The sequence below is a fragment of the Puma concolor genome, chromosome C2 (genome assembly GCF_028749965.1).
Source record: "Puma concolor isolate L17-30 chromosome C2, mPumCon1.1.hap2, whole genome shotgun sequence".
Taxonomy (NCBI): Eukaryota; Metazoa; Chordata; class Mammalia; order Carnivora; family Felidae; genus Puma; species Puma concolor.
Window position 1 is genome coordinate 69,289,813 of NC_141675.1, and position 20,506 is coordinate 69,310,318.

Below are 20,506 nucleotides of genomic sequence, written 5' to 3' on the forward strand. Positions count from 1 at the left end.
TTTTTGGAATTCCTTGGCTAATCGCAATATCACACCAAGGCACAGAACTGATGAACAGGTAGGTATGTGCAAACGGTTTGGCACTTTTGTATCATAAAGCTCATTGGAGGGATTGATGAGAGGTGATATTAGAAGGTTGGGCAGTGGCAAAAGAATGGAGGGCCTTGAATGCCAAATTAGCAGTGTGGATGTTCTCTTTTAAACAAAGGAGAGTTATAGAAGGATTTTCAGCAGAAGAATATAACAAATCTGATCTATATAGCAAATAAAATGTACCTGCAAACATGATGGGAGCCCCTATACATTTCAACTTGGTTTATTTCTCTTCATCTCTATAAAGTAAGCATGTTCCTTAGACTTGTACAATTCAAACCACACTCTCCTTTTGATTAATGAATGTATCAAATGGGACGGTTTCACAGTTCTGATGAAAAGGTTCTGGAGCTTACTCTATCCTACACAGCCAGATAGATAAATAAATAAGCAAACCTTACGTAATAATCTAAATAAGATTACATAATTTTATATATAATACTTTCCCTAGTATGAAAATCATGCTTTTTATTCTACAAGCTCCTCCTTTCTTATATGTACACCAATTGCTTTATTCTTGTTGTTTCATTATTTTTCCAAGTATTTAAAGTCAAACTTGCATATCAATGAATTTGCATTACCAACCTAGAGAAGTCTTTTGATAGTGCCTTTTAAGTTCAAAGAACAAATTCACTGAGTTGCTTAAGAGTCAAATCACCTTGTATTTTGAAACAAAATTTAAATTACATATACAAGTAAAATAATCACAAATATATTGCTACACACTGCAATGTGACAATGTCACTTTTTTACTTCTGTGAGAAAGGATGAGTCACACACCAAAATAGAATTGTTAAAATATTCCTTTTCTGAATCTCCATCAGGCTCATTGCAGGTGCAATTGGTCTCTTGTGTTCTCAGAAAAGAGAAGCAAGTGGCCAATTAAAGTGGGAATGAGCCCACTGAATGGTAAATTTTGGCAAGCATTAAGTTGCAGATGTAAGAAATTGGCTCTAACCTACTTAGAAAACCGTGACATGCACAGAGAAGTAAACAGAAGACACCTTGATATTGGCTTGATCTTTTGTAACTACCAAGAGAGAAAATAAAACCAGCAGATTTCTCACTCACAGATTTCTTTGTATAAAACCACAGCTTTCAGAAGTTTCATTTTCTTCAATATTATTGGTATGTGTGACCATCTCTTCTGGCTATGCATACACTTTACCAATAAAATCACTAAACAGTGAAAAGAAAACAGGACTATAAACTAATATTTGGTCTACTGAGCAGCAAAGCCTCCATTTGACAGAGTTTTATTTTTTAAAAGTTTAATTATTTATTTTGAGAGAGAGCGAGAGCCAGTGGGGAAGGGGCAGAGAGAGAATCCCAAGCAGGCTCCACACTGTCAACATGGAGCCCAATGTAAGGCTTGAACTCACGAGCCTTGAGATCATGACCTGAGCCGAAGTCAAGAGTAGGATGCTTAACCTACTGGGCCACCCAGGATCCCTGATAGAGTTGTTTTTAAATTCTGGTGTGTTGGGAGTCATAACTCAGTATGTCTTTTGATGGGAGACAACATTAACCCTTCCTTTTTTAGCAATAACTGTATTCAAACACTTTTCTTGCTTTCAGGCTGTAGTTGAATATTCATCCTGGTAATAAAAAGATTGTGTGTTTGTGGGCTTATGTGTATGTGCATGTGTGTTTGGGAATTTGGGAGGGGCAGATAACTGGAGAGACATATTGACATCCATAGCAAGACTAGACAAAGAAATCCTACTTCCTGGCATATTTTAAATACTGTCTTCATTCGTCAGGAAAGCTATAAAAAGCTTTTGTTTAATGCTATAGATTGAGAACTAGAAGTCCTGCAAAACCTTACTTGGAGCTTCTAAGAATTAAAAACAACCAGATATTAATGGAAAAGATTCGAGCACTTAGGGAAAAACCCTGAGATCAAATAATTATAATTCATAGGTGAGCAAGCTCTCTCACACACACACACACACACACACACACACACACACACACAGAGTGAGTCAGGGTGAAATCTGTTTTACTGTGATTTAATACTTGTAGTTGCTTATAGCATTCCATCAGGGAGCACACATCCTTTTCAACTCTTACAGTAAAAAGACCTAACTGGCAATCTGAAACCCTGCCCTACCATTAATTCAGTGAACTTTGCCAGTCACATGACTTCTTTAAGTCTGAGTTTCCTCAATTTGTAAAATTATCAGGTTGGACTCCATGATTTCAGAAGTTCTACCCACTTGGCATAAAGTGACAGGTGTATCTTCTATATCACCACACTATCCTCCCTGTTAATTTCTTTTGCAGCAAATGAACTAAAGTATCCAAGAAAATCATTGGATAGTGTTTATTTTGAAAGAAACCCTGACTCAAATTTTGATCAAACTCACCATGCCAATGTTGACTAAAGAAATATTTTACTTAATGAAAAACCCTCAATTATTCCAACTTCTTGTTCAATACTCCATGTCATTGTAGCACACCCCTTGCAAGTGACTGCAGATAGCACTTACAGACTTCCACTGGTCCAGAATGCATACCCTGCACAGGCAGTCTGTTCTTCCCTCAGACTACCTGGACTCTATATTTCCCTTCTGTTGAGCTTAAACGTAACTCTCTATGGCTTCTCCTTATTTTTCTTAGCTCTAATCTTTTGGAGGGCTACACATAACAAGTTTAATCCCTCTTCTCCATGACAACTCTCAAAATATTTGAAGATAGCAATCATATCTTCTCTAATTTATCTTACCTTCTTTCCACTACTCTGAATAAGAGAGCTTTATATCCCCTTATCATTATCCTCTAAATGTGTTTATATCCCACTTAACATTTGGATCCAAGCACAAAGAGTAGAGTCTGATAAGTGCCAAGAAAAGCAATTCTTCTGCCCTTGTTGTGGACAAAGTCTTGGTAAAAGATTAAGAATAACTACATCACACCATTAACTCATATCAGATATACAATGAACTAGGCTAAAATCTTCTTCAGTGTATTGTTGATAAGCCAAATGTCTTCCTTCCCATATTTGTACAGTTGTTTAAGATGGGAAAAGAAAAGATGCATATATCAGAAGAGTCCCAACAATAGAACTCTGATTCACGCCAAGTGACATCTAGGGGATTTAAAAATGAAAATGTTTTGGGGCGCCTGGGTGGCGCAGTCGGTTAAGCGTCCGACTTCAGCCAGGTCACGATCTCGCGGTCCGTGAGTTCGAGCCCCGCGTCGGGCTCTGGGCTGATGGCTCAGAGCCTGGAGCCTGTTTCTGATTCTGTGTCTCCCTCTCTCTCTGCCCCTCCCCCGTTCATGCTCTGTCTCTCTCTGTCCCAAAAATAAATAAACGTTGAAAAAAAAAAAAATGAAAATGTTTTGATTCATCTCGGATGTGTGGTCTTCTGTTTGGGGTTCCTTCCCATTTTTTTAAACTGAAAAACTAAGAATTCTTCAGTGCATACTTTTAACATAGATTACTTTCTCTTTCATCTCTGTGCATGTGTGTTTCTAACAGAATAAACAGAGTAGAAACAAATGCCCAGTTTTAGCTAGGTATCACATACACCTCAGCTCTCATGGAAAATAATGGACATTACATAATAATACATACAAAAGATTTTGATGCTTCAGTCTCTAGGAATAAAACACAGTAGCACTGTCTCTTTGAAATGCATAAAAACATGGTGGGCTTCGTGTTAAGGAAACATGAAAACCTTTTGCCTTTACAGAAATATACTGAGAAAGCTAGCATGGCTGATTATGAGTCCTTCGACAGTGCAATCCCTGGGTCTTTGATGTGATAGAGTGGTTGTACCTCCATGACATGGAAGAAAGGATGCATTACTGTTCGGCAATTCACTATAAAATAAAAAGTAGTATATAAATAACACCAACGAAGTGGTGTTGATCAAATTCTCTTGTATGGTCACAAATCTAAAAAATCAATGTGTTTTGAACTATTTCTTTAAGAGACTGAAATAACGCTTACCTGAAAAGAAAGTGACATAACTTTTGAATCTGACGCTTAGGAAAGACAGGTCTGACTTTTTAAACTCAAATGAGAAGCATTTAGTATTCGGCATATATTATAATCACAAGGAGGCAGCTAGAACAAAGTTTATCTCATATAATTTGCAAGCTGTTGTGATAGCAAGAAAATCAGAATCAGGGCAGTTGCTTTTTCCTAATAGGTCTACCCAGTGATTTGTTTAATTCACATAAGTCACCTTAATTATAACAATGATCCTGGGCGTATGTACTCTCCAAACACACACAATTCTCCAGCTGCTGACCTTGGCAAAATTCACCCTTGAACTCCTTTCATTGATGAAGTTTGCTATAACCTTGGTCAGCAAGACAGACTATTAATCCTTCCCATTAGAGAGTTGTAAAAATTCCTTCTAGAAATTGTCTTTTCCCCCCCTCTACTTCAGAACAAGGGAGGAACTTACTTCAAAGTGATAAACTCCTTAAATCACTGGAGGTGAGTATGACCATATCTCAGATTTGAAGAGACTCTGGAGTCATCACCTGTGGTGAATACTCTTAGAGGTGGTCAGCCTGGAGTACCAAAGTTGGCATCTTGTAACCTCATCTGTTTCTCTTACTTTAATTCTCTTTTTTATCCAGCAATTTGATAGAGGTAACAAAATTCCTAAACTATCTCAAGATTTCTCGTATCCCAGACAATCTCCACAAAGAAGACAATTCTTCCTTGCTCTAGCAGGCCCCTTAATCTCACAACTGCAGGGACCCAATCCTCCAAGGCTTCCAAAGCATCCTGAGAACTGGTCCCAGTCTCCTGAGGTTTACATGCAAACAACCCCAGGACATTTCATTTAGTTACCAATGTAATGATTACCAACGAATCATTGTTCAGTGGTCCTGATCACCTCTGAGTTACCAAATCAAAACTCAGGACATACTCACACAAATTGCTAATGCCTATCAGGACAAGCAGTCTTGTTCTTACATTTTATAATGATCACTTCAAATAAGATTTAGGTTGGAAGCAATGTCATCACTAACTCATTTCTATCAAGCAGAACACATGATGTGAAGCACTGTTAGAGATCTTTTGGTGATTAATAAGATAATTGTTCAGCTGATTTAGGGCCTATACAAAAAATGCTTGAGATTCAATTTGTAGTACAAGGTAGCTCAACAGTTTTACATGAACTAGCTCTCCAAAGCTTTTTTGTAGGGGCAAATGGCTATAAGTCAGGATGAGTATTTGTACACAGAGGGCTAGAATTAATGCCTTGCAGGGTGCCTGGGTGGCTTAGTTGGTTACGCATCTGACTCTTGGTTTTGGCTCAGGTCACGATCTCAGGGTTTTTGGGTTTGAGCCTCACATCAGGTTCTGTGCTGACAGTGCAGAGCCTGCTTGGGATTCTTTCTCCGTCTCTCTCTGCCCCTCTCCCACTCACTCTCTCTGTCTCTCTCTCTCAAAATAAATAAATAAACTTTAAAAAAAAATTTAAATGCCTTGCATATTGCAAGAGTAGACTAGGTATTTGTTTGTTTTAGGGAGAGCATATAATTAATAAATATCTTGGTAAACAAGAAAGGTCACAATGCTTATGTTTCAGAACACAGACTTTAAAGCCATAACACGTGCATTTGAATACCAGCTACACCTCTCTCCTAGCTCTTTGACTTTGGGCAATTTAAGCTTGCTGTGCCACAATTTCATCACCTAAAAAATGAGGATAATACTTGTATAAGTATCATAATGAAAAAGATAAAATGCTCCAACAAAGTACTGGTTAGCACTTGTTAAAGAGTTATCTTACATGTTTATGAAGAAATGAGTAGAAAGATAAAATAGCTATGAAAGAATGTTGAAGTAAAATTGCAAATTGCATGTGTCTGCTAGGTTCACTTTCCACAGAGGTATAAAACCATATCATCTTTGGAGTTGATATATCTCTGGGACTATCAAACTATAGGAACTTATTAATATCTGCAGGTCAACCTCTAACCTCAAAAGGACAAAAAAACCTATGCACATTTGTTAGTCATTGATTATTAGCCAAAATTACATCCTCTTCATCAGATGATGCTCAGATGGGCTTATTGGAAATGATCTAGCATGAAATTTTTAAAATCAGGAAAATCATTTTGCCTATCTCCAAGTATGGAATAAATAATTTTTAGCAGCTCTGCCATGACTTTTATGTAAGTTCATATTTGCAAAGTACTTAGAAAAGTGTCTGGCACAGTGTTCAATAAAATACCCAGTACCTGTGTAGTGGCAAAAATATATGGCCTATGGAATCTTTGTGATATTCTAAAAGGCCTTACATCATTTGCCTGCAATAATTCTTTATGGATACTGTGGGGATGGTTTGGTTGCGGATCCACTCTATAAGACTTTTGATTCAGAGTGGACACTTTTATGCTGCAAGAAATTTATACAGCAGCTTAGGTGTATGCTTGTGCTTAAGCTCTTATTACAACTATTGCATATATATAATTTAATTATTAAAGGGTTACTAAAACAGAATTTTTATACTTTTCCAGAAGTATTAGCCTTTCCTAATGGAGTTTCCCAGAGGGAAAAGTCAAGCAGCAAAATAGAGGAGAGAAATGTTCAAACCAATTTGAATGCCTTAATATGACCATCATTCATACTTGGGGACAAAAGTGTTGAGTATCTTATCTTACTATTTTTTCCAAAATATTTGCATACTATCATACAGGCGCATTTTCCTATTATTTTTCTACCCACTGTGTGAACAGAAAAAATAGTTATTTACAAAGTCATACGAGATTCATAATCCATTAAAATAACATATATTTTCTTAGAGAGACTTTTGCAAAATTCCAAAACCCACTTTACCTCAAACAATGTTAAAGATGGTATTTGTTTAATATTGGGAAAGGATTATGCCACAACCACTTATTCAAAGTCTTGTTTAGTGTCAGTATCTATTCAATTTTGCATGTTCCTAGCTTGATGGAAACTAACTACCTCACAGCACTCCATAAATATTTATATTGTAATCCATTATTGATATCTTCCAAACATTTTTGATATAGCTTGCTAATGGCTGCAACATGACATTCCTGGGTGGAGCTGAGCCATTATTTTAATTTTGTTTCTAAAAGAGATGCTTTACACACATTAAAAAAAAAATGCCAGCGCTAGCATTTAATCGGGGCAACCACTACGAACACACAAAAAAGGCAGAGTATCTAAATCAAGATCTGAAAATGAATCAAAAAATGTTTACAAGAATATTTTAACACAAAAATTCAATTTCCCTATTATGTCAAAATCTTTCCAATTCATTGGTACTGCGACCCCTTATACTCAGATGAGCTAATTTAGCTCACAATATCACTATAATATAGGAAACATACCCAAATCTTTACATTATAAATGAACCAAATAAGCATTCCGAGAGGTTAAATGACTTATGCGAAGCCACGCAACTTTTGCTGGTATTCAAACCCAGGGTTTCTTCCTCTGATGCCCCTAGTGCTCATAACGAAGTCTTTGCCATAAGCACATGCACTTTTATTGATATCCCTGTGTTGCCTTAAAAACACAAATCATATAAACTTATCCTTGTTTACCACCTGAAATGAGGCCATCCTAATATGTACATAGTGTTTGAGTTTAGTTTAGTCTTTACTGCAACTATTTTCTGTTTTTAGATGGTCAGTTCACTAAACCAGTGTTAAAGGGAGGGTCAGTAGTTTTCAGCATCAAGACAGCAACTAATGGATAAACATGGGGTCAGATCAGGAAGCAGCATGCTGCAGGACGTGAAAATAACACAGAAACCAGATCTATAACACCTGCCATCTACTAGTTGTGTGACACTCAAAAAATTAGCCTAAGCATCAGTATTTAATGAGATGATATAAAAAAAGATATTTAGCACAAGCACAGCACAGAATAATTTTTCAAATTAAATGATGATTAATTCTTGTATCAAAAAATAAGTCCCCTTTTCAAATGTGCACACACATAAAAAAAGAAAAAAAAAGAAATCCCTTTTTATATTTAGTGTTTGTAGTAAAGATAGAATTTTGTATTATTATTTATTATTGACAGATATACCACCTCCTGCACACATGTATGGTAACAGCTGATCATAATGGTGAAAGTCTTCCATACACATGTAGCACATATCCCTCCATTTTCTTGTTTGATGCACTCAAAACCACTGTGGTTTACTTTATTATTTATCGTTATCATCCTCATCATTTCCATACTGGAAATGAACAAACTGAATTTACAAGGGGTAAAGTATTAGGCTAAAATTCCCATGCCCAATAAAATGTAGATCCAGGAACTCATATTTCTTCTTCCCACTAAATCAGCTGCCAACATGTTTCTTACCTTCTTTATTTTTGAGGATGCTAGATGTGAAATTTGACATGAGTTGTAAAATAACAAATAATCGCAGCAAAATCATCAGCCAGCCTTTTTTAAAAAGCTTCCACACTCCCATCATTCTCATTGATTTTAACAGAATTCACCTCAAACAGAATTTCATAAGGAGAGGGGGAGAAATAAACAGGAGACACTGACCAGGACACCTTTTGCCAGCCTCTGACAAAACAGTTTAATGCCATTAAATGTATTCATCTGTTCCTCTGGCAACCTCAGTACCACATTTCCAGTTGTTTTTTTAAGACCACCAGAATGGAGTTGCCGACATCTGTTTGAAGGGGAAGGATTCTCAATTCACAATAGCATAATTAAGATGCAATTGTATTGAAAAGAAATGAAAACTGTTCCCTTTAGCTAGTTGACGAGATGCAATGTAGAAATATGATTATGCAGAACCATAAACCTGTTCTACTCCATCCATCCTCTCTTAGTTGGTATCTATTCAGTGAGACTTCCTCGCACCATTGAAAACGTTAATGGAGTGTACAGTTATATGTAACTTCTCTACAGATTCTTAATCTGCAGCAATCATCTGCTAACATCCCTAAATCCTCACAAGCCTTTGTTTCTCCTTTAATGTATAGCCCGAGTCATGCATTAAAAAGACCATAAATCCAATTACATCCTTTGTTTCTTTTAGAGAAATATGGTACTTGGGACTCTCTGCTCACTCCTGTGTCTATATCTTAAATTCATGACGTTTTAGAAATCTAACCCCTTCAACTTACAAATGAGGTAACTGAGGCCCAGAGAGGTAATGTAACATATGTAAACCAGCAACAACTTACACAGCAGAGTCCAAACACGGGCTCAGATCTCCTGATTTCAAGAGCAATGTTCTTTCTGTTACCGTGTTTCCTCAAATTAAAGAAATGAGTACCTAGAACCTTTCACCGGTCGTGCTATTGAATACTATGTGACTACTTCGACAGGTTTGGTCTTGGGCATAATAGAGGTGCCTTACTTAATTATTCCCTTTAGATAGGCTTTATTCTTTCTTTGTCCTATCTAAGCCTCCCAGAAATAAAGACCAAAAAGAGGTCACAACCAAAAGGGGAAAGAAAAATAGGGAATAAAAGAAAATATATCCCTAGTGTGTATCTTACACAGCACTAGGCAAATGATTTAGCAGAGCAAAACAATAAAATGACAATTATGAAGAAAGTATAAAAATATTTAAAAAATGTTTTCTTTCTGGTAATATGGAAATGGTCAAAAGCAGCACAAAACAGCAATGAAATGGCATGGGCATGAATGTTTTCACTGTGTGTGTGTGTGTGTGTATGGATGGATGTAAAGCAGAAGAGGGAGAGAGAACATGACAAGAACTAAAACAGAATAAGCCAAAATAAAATAAAGGTATTGTAATGTATTCAATCTCAAAATGTTGTTTATTGGTACTACAACTTATGCTAACTAAAATTAACATTTGCTCCTTCAGAAATATTTCTTAAATTTTCTTTGGAGGGAGGCCTTCTACACAAGGAGATTTCTTGATAGCTCAAATAATTATCTACAAAAGTATTACTTTTCTGTGTTTATCATTATCAAAAGTCTATAACATTTACATAGCAGGCAATAAAATAACAAAGATAAATAATTATTTTGAATCTTGTGGCAGATGTTTTAAAATCACTAACTAATGACAAAAGAAAAATTGTCCAGAAAAAGTAAACAAATAACTTACGTCAAAATTTCTGAGATCTAAACCTGAGAAGAATGACTCACTGGAGGATCCATTCAAAAGTTTTGTCTTGTTTTGTTTTGTTTTGTTTTGTTTTGTTTTGTTTTGTTTTTGTTTTTGTTTTTAATTGCCAAGGAGGATTACTAAAGATAAAAGCTGCTATGGCATACAACAGAACTAGAAAGTATGTATGGCTCATTTCTTTTCTTGTACCTAATTGAAAATCTCCACTCTTTTTTAATCTTTCAAATGTTACCTTTCCCTCAAGGTCCAATTCAAGGCCCACCTCTCTGATCACACATATATACACACACACATACACATCTCCTTTAAACTTCTGTTGCCTTTGTGTCTTTACACAGAATGAGTACTTTCTCCAACTGTTAATTATAAGTGTGCAGCTCCAACCCATAACACGCTGGGGCCTCTTTATTAGGCCTATACAACAACTTCCACATCTTTGCTTTTCTCCAGTCCCTTGGACAAAGTAGGCACTTAGTCTATAGGAGAATATAAAGAGGTTTGAAGCCAAGACTTTAAGCTGAAATCTGAATATCTGAACTTGAAAAAGGCATTTACATAAACTCTTTGGTTCTCAAAATAGAATTTTCATGTTGGCTTAGCTGGCAAACTTTGCCTACAATGTTATTGTGAAGATAAATTAGGTAACATGTATACATCGTGAATTCACTTTCAAACTGTAAGAAAAGTACATTTTATATAGGAAACAGAATTCTCATGTAGAGAAAAACAAAACTAAACAAAACAAAACCCAGGCTACAGAGACAAATAGACAGATGTTCCAATGCTGGCTTCTGCCACTAGATTGGTCTTCTTACAATACAAAATCATCTGTAAAAATGTGATAATTCACACCTAGCAAAATACTCTGAGGACTAACATCTCGCAGAATTCAGAAAACCATAAATAAATAATAGACTTATCATTACTATCCCAACATAAGATATTATCATACTTATTATTACTATAGATGCAGATATTTTACAAAGAGCTTTGATACAGAAAACTACTAATACAATCTAAAAGAGCACCAGGAATTTGTTGATGATGGGTCTTTATGCCACATTTGTTGATCCATAATATTAAAATACAAATAAATAGGGCCAATTCAATTAATGCTCAGAAACTGGCCAGCAGTTGGTAAAAAGAAAGAAACTCTGATTTTGCATTACTTTTAGTTTATATAAATATATCTAAACTACATATCAGAAATACCTATAGAAGTTCATAAAATGCTGAATTATATGCCCCATAACAAACACATTGAACCAATTATCACCTACAATTATAAGAGTTGGTAAAAAGTCAGAAAGTTCTTGCCACTTCTGAGTCTGATAATATCTAACTAAATAAGCTATCCTTAAAGGTTTAATTAGTCTGAATTTAATGATAAGTCAAGGTCTCTATTTTACAATGAAAATCAAATAAGAAAGTATATACAGTATAGTGGTTTAGTAAGAGCTGGATTAGAATAAAGGTCTGTTAAAACCTCCACATTGTTGTCATTATTCTTACTTGTTATTATCATTATTGCTATTACCATTGTTATTACACTGTATTGTATTCCCATGAGTTCTTCTCATAGTATCAACAATGAATATTTTCTTTCCATTTGCTATTTCGCTGTGTCACTTAACTTGAAGTTAAGTGACTAACATTCTGCCCTACCAACCAAGACTGGAACCCAAGCTCTTTCTGTGAGAATTCTAAAAACATTTATCCAAGTTACCTAATCTCAGAGAAAGAGAAGGTAGGCCACTTGTTTTATCTAAACTAATTGTGGCAGTACTTAGAAGGTTAATTTCGTATGTCACTCTTGAGCCTTTTAAGGAAAGATGTGTGTCAGATATGTAAGGTGAGTCAAAAGACTGATGGTATGGTAGCTAGCAACTTAAAATGGACTCTAACGCCTTGATTTTAGTGATCAAAAAAAGATTCATGATTATTTTGATTTGGCTTAATAATAAATTCTATCCAAATGTACATGCACAACATGAAATACACAGAACATTCAAGACACTTTGAACAAGCTTCACTTACTGAAGCAAAATCTTGACTAACTGCAGGGGGAAAAAAGGAAATTATTGCATATATTAATCAAATGACAGCTCATTTTCTGTATTTTTTATGGTATGAACTTCAATAGAGCATTTGAAGTACTGCTTGATGCTTTAAAAATAGACAGCCGCCATATGGAATTTATTAATCTTGATTTAAGTGCTGAAGGTCAAATTATTTTCCTCTTTCCTGCTAAGTGCTCCCTTCTACTAAGCCGATATAATTTGTTCATGTTGTCATACTTTCACATCCTCCAAAACATATAGATTATTTGCATAAAATAGTATCAACATACTATATACATTTGACATTTCATTTACTCATTTGAAATGCACAAGTATTATTTTGTGGAAAACCTGCATTTTTAATAATTTTCCTTTCTTCAACTTAACTTGGAGTCCTATTAAAGTTATTGCAAAGAGAGACACTCTTTCTGTTGAAAGGATAAAAGTCACATCAAGCAACTAACTCATTTTACAATAGACCCATAAAGATTTGTGTAATATAAAACTTGCCGCCTACCTATCTCAAAAGAGTACTTTGAAGAGTAACTAATAAATTAATTTAAAGAGCTTCTGACACAATGTGCTACACATATGCACAATAAAAGTCAGAAAAGAATGCTGGAATTACTTCAGATTGAAATGGTATCATATACAACTGACAATGTACACAATCCAAATGCTTCTAGTTACTAAAGATAGTAGATTCTTAGGAAAAAAGATGTTTTAAGACATACAAACACCAATGTCCTTTATAACATTTCCAATGATTAATTGTATAAGTAAATAAAACCTTGATAAGAATTCAGTGCTTTCGTCTCAGACAAGAAAGAAAAAAAGAAAAAAAAAACAGTTTTTACCACTAGTGCATAATCTTCTCCAATTTCATGTTCTCATGTCCATGATTATTCCTAGACTAAGGGATCGTAATGAATGGAACATCTCCCACCCTTCCACAAAACAATGCATAGAGACAGCTGTCTGGCTCCATAAGCCAGATAAGGAAGCATTCAGAATCCCTGCACCCCATTTTAACTCTGATACAGCAGTGTGTCCAGAACTTTCAGAAACTCCTAAGTCTCACCTCTGCTCAATTCCACTAATGTAACCCACGCTCTTTGCTTGAGTTCATGGTAGAAATACTGGAACAATGCTTCTGTATTTTAGCTCTAGAATGTATGGTAGAAAAAAAACATAGGAAGAAAAACTGTACAGTCATCCTCTGCCCTATAGCTCATCTTCAATGAACTTTGAGGTCCTGTCAGTACCACACCTGAAATTGCTCTCAAATTCTTTTATTTGCATTTTTATCATCTCTGACCTGGATTTGCAAACAGCTTCTAAAAATCAGAAAACTTCCTGCCTCTATTCTCTCTCTCCTTCAAGCAGCCTCACACTCTACCCCAGAGATTATTAGCCTGACACCTTGGTCAGTGCACAAAAGGGAAAAATGGGGTAGCACATAGCACTCCTCTCTCCCAAACAGGCAGAGAAGTTTAGGTGATCACCTTTGGAAATGCAAAGGAATGAAAATCAAAAGATGACAGATGGCCATTTTTATAGTAACTCATCCTAAGAAATGTTTCCTTAAATATTTCACAGATTAAACCAGATTGTTTCCTAATTATCCATCAAAAGAACAAGGTATATTCTCAGAGTGAAAAAAACTGGAAAAGAGTGATTTAAAGCAAGCCAAACAAAAAGCAATCAATTCTGCTACTTCTTCTGTTCTATTATAATCTGGCTGAAGACATATTTATATTTTTAGCCCATAGCTCTTTTCTCAGTCTCAGACCTACATATCCATCTGCCAACTTGACATCTAAACTTGAACAACTTACAAGAATCCCAAATTTAACATGGACAAATATTAACTTTTGAAATTCCTCTTCAAACATTCTCCAAAGTTTGGCCAACCGACATTTTAGGAGATGGTCCTTCCGTCCTCCCACCCGAATTATCTTTGATAACTTCACCTCCTAGATGCCACTCATCCAAGTCTTCCTGATTGTATTTCCAGGAAATATCTAGATTCAAACCACTTTCCTGCATCCCTACAGCCACCATCTTAGGCCAAGACACTTCCTTTTCTAAGCAACTCGGTTAACAACCATGTGACTGTCTCTTTGTTTCTTATTCTTGCACCTCTAGTTCACTCCTCACAGAGCAGCAGAGTAAAATTTTTAAAGCATAAATTATATCATCTCTCTCACCTGTTCAGTTAATTTTCCTTAAATGAGAATGAAACACATAAATGTTCTATGAACAGTCTGCAAGCTCCGGCTTCAGCTGGCTGCTCTCTTCTCTAGTATCAGCTTATGCCTAGGTTTTCAGATAAGCAGTGTGTCTCACCCTTACACTGAAAAAAAAAAGAAAAAAGAAAAAAGAAAAAAAATCCATTGTTTATTTGAAATTCAAATATACTGGGTGTCCTACATTTTATCTGACAACCCTAGCCATGCCACTGATTTTTTCCAGCATGCCAGCCACAACAGCTTTACAACATTTTCCTTCTGAGCCACACCCTTTCCTGCTGTAACACTTACTATTTCTATTAACAGGAACGTTCCTCTGCCTGACGAGTCTTCTTTCCAGACTTACCTTAAATGCCACTTTATAAGAGACTCATCTAATATGCCTCCCCAAGTGAGGTCACACCATTAATTTCTCATAACACCTTATATATGGGTTTCTTCTTGCTTTTATCATCATTTATACATTTATTTATGTGGACATAAATAAATGAATATGTGTTTGACATACCACTATATCTTCAATGCTAGCAGAAAATCATGGACATAGTAGAGCCACAATATATATTTTTGCAAGGCAGAAAGGGAGGGAGGGAGGGAGGAAGGAAGGAAGGAAGGAAGGAACGAAGGAATGAAGGAAAAAAGTAACAAGTAATTCCATCTAAAGCAACCCCATTATTCTAAGTCTATACTGCCTATGCAAACTTCTATCCTATAGTTCAATTTCCTGAAAGCATTTACTCTCTTCGGACCAATGCATCTGACCTTAACATAAAATATTGCTCAGTCATTCTTACAGATCTACTGATCACTGGACATGAAGATACTGGCACACTGGTTTATGAATTTAGTTTTTATTTTTAAATGCCAAGGATTCTATCATTTTATTATAAGGTACAGCCTGATTTCTGGTCACCTCAATTTCCTCTCATCACAGTGCCAAGGACACTTGATTTCCTGAGGCAGGTTTCCTACTCAAATCCTAATCAGCTATAGCATCACATGTAAGGATCAGCTTTTATTCACTATTCACTTTATTTATTTGTTTGATTTTAATCTGATAAATAATCTTCAGTCTCATTGCAGAGAACAGTGTTAGTCAATATAGCACAGTAAAGGTTATGTGTTTTGATATCAGAAACCCATATCTCTAATCTGGTCTTAGTAGCCCAACGAACTAGGAAAAGATTCTGCAACTCTCTGAATGTCAATATTCTCATCTATAAAATAAGGATAAGCTATCTACTTCATGTAATACTATGCTGATTACATGAGGTTGCTTTCCCCTCCTCAAAAACACCAATTGAGGGGTGTCTGGGTGGCTCAGTCAGTTAAGGGTCCAGCTCTTGATTTTGGCTCAGGTCATGATCTCAGAGTTTATAAGTTCAAGTCCCACTGTTAGCACAGAACCTCCTTGGGATTCTCTCTCTCCCTCTCCCTCTGTCTCTGCCCCTCCCCAGCTCACGTTCTGTCTCTCTCAAAAGTAAATAAACATTAAAACAAACAAACACTGATCCAAAATCTCAAATTGAAGCCCATTCGTGATCTGGATACTACTAAACTCACCAGCCTCATTTGATGCCCCTTTCCTGTCTTATATCAAGCAATATAAATTCCAAAACTTGCAGTGGCCAAATAGGTAGAGCAAAAATCAAATCTTGTGAGATGTAACAGAAAGCAGGAAGCAGTGGCAGTATGGTATAGCAGCTAACACAGGCTCCATCCGAAGAAATCAGCTTACTCAGTCCAGGTAATTGTTACCACCTGAGAACAAAGCTCAGTTTTTTGTTTTTTTTTTTTTAAGTTTATGTATTTATTTTGAAGGAGAGAGAAAGAAAGGGGGAGGGGGGTAGGCAGAGAGAGAGGGAGACAGAGAATCCCAAGCAGGCTCTGTGCTGCCAGAGCAGAGCCCGGCGTGGGACCAAACCCACGAAACCCTGAGATCGTAACCTGAGTCAAAATCAGGAGCTGGATGCTTAAACGACTGAGACATCCAGGCACTCTCCTCCCCTTTTTAAAGTTTATTTACTTATTTTGAGAGAGAGAGAGAGCAGGGGGCAGGGCAGAGAGAGAGAGGGAGAGAGAGAAACAATGTTTTTAGATCATTTGATTTTTCTTTAACAGAGGCCAGAAGTTCAAATTTTTATATAAACATTTTAAATTTAATATTGAGTACTGAATAAAATATTTTAGTACATGATAAACTTTATTATAGTTAGTGTTTCCATATCTAGAATGACACTGTTCTAAAAATCTGTATCTGTAATGGGAAATGTTTAAACTCTCGGCCATCGCAATATCATTTTCATATATGAAGGTTTTTTTAATGCTTCCAGCTTGATTTATTTCTCTGAATGAAAATTCTCTAGTTATTTGCCCTTAAGTTAAATAGGAAAGGAAAAAAAAAACAGAAAAAAGCTTACTCTGTCAAATCCTCCTTACACATTTTGTCATTTCCCCTCTATTAACTCTGTCCTAGGGTTGAGAAGAAGTTGGCTTCCTGAACTTTCATTTACATACTGCGCTGAAGCTTGGCCTTGGTTGCAGCTTGTTAAATTTATTGACTAAAAGTCCCTTGAGCTATTGAAGACTGGCTTACTATGTTTTAAAGATGCCACTTGTAGCCAATTGAAGCTTTTTACTTGCAACCATTTTCCTCATGAACAATTTCCTTTCTTTTTCTTTCTTTCTTTCTTCTTTCTCTTTCTTTCTTTCTTTCTTTCTTTCTTTCTTTCTTTCTTTCTTTCTTTCTTTCTTTCTCTTTTCTTTCTTCTTTCTTTTCCTTTTCTATTTCTTTCTCTCTCTTTCTTTCTTTCCTTCCTTCATCCTTCCTTCCTTCCTATTAAAAAAAAAAACCCACTTATTCCAATATACTGGTTGTTCATTTGCTTAAAATATACAAACATAAAGGAAAAATGACCCAGGAAAAAGCTCCAGGGATGCATCTATTACAAAGCCATCTGAGAGAATTAATCAAATGCTATAAATTTGGACAGATTTTTCTTTGGCTGCAGCAAGCTCTGTACTGGGGCTAGTGAGTCAGCATGAGATTTGTTTTCTAACAACCTTAATACTTCTTTTCTAAAAGAAAGTCCTGAAATTTAGAGGGTCAATCTATTTCTGAACCTGGATGTAAAATAAACAAGAAAGCAAAGGAATAACAGCAACAGCAATGAAGCTTCCCCACAATCCTGATTTATTTTCCACAATGCTCAGGAATATGTATCTGTCGCTGATTCTGCTACTGTTAAAATGTACACTCCTAAGCTCCCCAGAAGTAGGTGGGGAACTCAGTGTTCTCCATTCACGATAGAGCTGCCCCTGCACTCTGTACTCTCAAGGACAAAGGGATGGTTGGGTTAGCCTCTGCTCAGTGGCCTGGGGGTAGAAGAGGAAGGTCAGTGGCTGAGATAAGTACATGTAACTTAGCTTCTTCTCTAGGCATTTTTTTTCACATTAGTATCCACAGAAGGAACTTCGTGCATAATTACCAACAAAGTTGGCCAGGGGAAGTCATGATTTGATGTACTTTTTCTTTTGCACACACATGTCAAGGTCAGAAATGATAACTAGAATATAAAAAAGAAAAAAAATACAACTAAGATAAAGAAAAAACAAATACTGTCTCTGAGGAAGACAGAGTACAAAAACAAGGTGAAAAATCTGTTTTTCCATGTATGAAGCCTGGCCTTAAATGTTTGTCATTCATTAAAATGTTTATTTATTTATTTATTTTGAGAGAGATAGAGAGTGAACAGTAGAGGGGCAGAGGGAGAAGGAGACAGTGAATCCGAAACAGGCTCCGCACTGTCAGCATAGGGCCCAACATGCATCTCGATTCTACGACCTTGGGATCATGACCTGAGCCTAAATCAAGAGTCCGATGCTCAACCGAATGAGTCACAACCGAATGAGTCACCCAGGCATCCTGGCCAAGAGATTTTTTTGTTTGTTTTGTTTTGTTGGTGAATGTTTTATTCATTCATTCGTTCATTCATTCATTCATTCATTTTTACTTTCTATACTTTATTTTTTTATAATTTACATCCAAGCTAGTTAGCACATTGTGCAACAATGATTTCAGGAGTAGATTCCTCAAGCCCCAAGGCAGATCTTGCAAGACAGAGAATGGTTGGAATTGGGCAAGGTTTACAACAAAAGAGCTTTGGATTGGAGGGTACAGCAAAGCTGGGATCTTAAAATAAGGCTTGATGGTCAAACTGTAGGCTTTTTAAGCTGGTTCACAGTTTTATCTTCCAGGAGCAAGTATTTCCTGGAACAAGTAACTAAGTTATTTTTTCCTAGCTCCAGTATTATTTTGCAGACAGTAGAAGGTATGTTTGGTCCCAGAATTTTTTAGCATACAGACGCAAAACTAAGTTGGCTGCAGTTTTCACTCCCAAACATGCATATACTTCGTTTATACAAAATTCCTCTAGCAATAATAAGAACTATTTTGACCTGAGATGTCGCTGACTTCTGCTACATTGATGGAATGCCTCAGATATCCCTAAAAAGCAGCCTGCCTTCTTATTCGATGTTCTTGCTATTTTAGTCTTTAAGACTTAAATCATTGAAAATAAAACAGAACCCTTAATTCTTAGAATACCACTTCCTTATGAATCATCTAAACAATTATATATTTAGTCTAGCAAGCAGTACTGAGTAACAAAACTAGTTTACTGAAGCAAATAATTTTTGTATTATAAATTACATGAAGATCAGATACATGATATAGAGTCTGAGCCAGTCTAGCAGATTAATTTGGTTTCTCTTCTAGGATTAAAATATGTAACTGAAAAGAAATTTGAAGAATACCTAATTCAAACTCATTCATTTTAAATATAAACAAACAAACAAGTAAATGGAAACACTGCCTTCTGCCTAAAGTCATATAGCTACCTAGCTTCTTTTAGATGCCATATTTTAGGAGGTTTTAATATCTGAGAATTCATTCTCTTTTCCTCATGCTCTCACTCTGTCTCAGTTTTTCTTTCTCTCCCACAGACTCTGTTTTTTTTTTAATTTTTTTTTAATGTTTTTATTTATTTTTGCGACAGAGAGAGACAGGACATGAGCAGGGGAGGGCCAGAGAGAGAGGGAGACACAGAATCGGAAGCAGGCTCCAGGCTCTGACCTGTCAGCACAGAGCCCAATGCGGGGCTCGAACCCACAGACTGTGAGATCATGACCTGAGCCGAAGTAGGACGCTCAACCGACGAGCCACCCAGGGGCCCCCAGACTCTGGTTTTAAGGGAAGAAGATCTCTACTTGCTGGCACTATACCCCATCAGCGTTGTTTTTCCAGCAACCCTGGATTAGATCATGTCTCATGCCTTTCTCCCCAGGTCTGTCCCCTGAAATCTCATGAATGAGCTTTTACCCAGGCACCCTTTCAGGGAAGAATCCTCCACTCTTAACTGAACACTCAAGTCTCTGCTTAAGTTATTGGTTCATCATTGGGATTCAGATATATTTCAGCATGGTTAGTTAGGCACACGTAGGGCACCCTGCCAGGTGTTCATCTGCTTGAGGGGCTGAAGATAATTCTGGAAAACAACACATCTTAAAAAGGAAAATGAAGCAGCAAATATGGCCCAACAACAAGCCTACAGTCAATAAAGAAACTCATGATCGGTGTTGGATTTGTCCCAGCCACGATCACCATGGACACATGTGAAACCCAGAGGGAATAAAAGCTAAAATGACTGTGGTTAACCAGCAAATACAATGTGAAGTCCCATGGGCTAAGAGGAACATACAGGCAGGGTGATGAAAGAACTTTGCATATCAGTTACACAACCTGCAAGTGTCCCTGACAAGAAGCTATAGTGCTAATGGTTTCAGTGGGGGGCCGGGGTCAGCATGATGTGGCCATGTGGCCTGTCCTGCTGGTGAGGGCACTCATGTTGGGTGTCAACAGGAAGAGCAGTAATGACTCATTAGTAGGCATCAACAACAGGATCTGTAAGAGCAGAGGATTACACTGCCCAATAACCAAGAGAATTTGGCTTAC

General features: G+C 36.5%; 1 long non-coding RNA gene across 3 annotated transcripts in view; it reads right to left on the minus strand.

Annotated features, from left to right (window-relative positions):
* The window catches only part of LOC147577305 (uncharacterized), a 740,585-nt gene that overhangs the window by 371,124 nt on the left and 348,955 nt on the right, over window positions 1–20,506 (minus strand). For all 3 annotated transcript variants that reach the window (XR_015240129.1, XR_015240130.1, XR_015240131.1), the window contains exon 6: window positions 14,452–14,597. This is a non-coding gene — a long non-coding RNA (uncharacterized LOC147577305). The remainder of the gene's footprint in view (window positions 1–14,451; window positions 14,598–20,506) is intronic.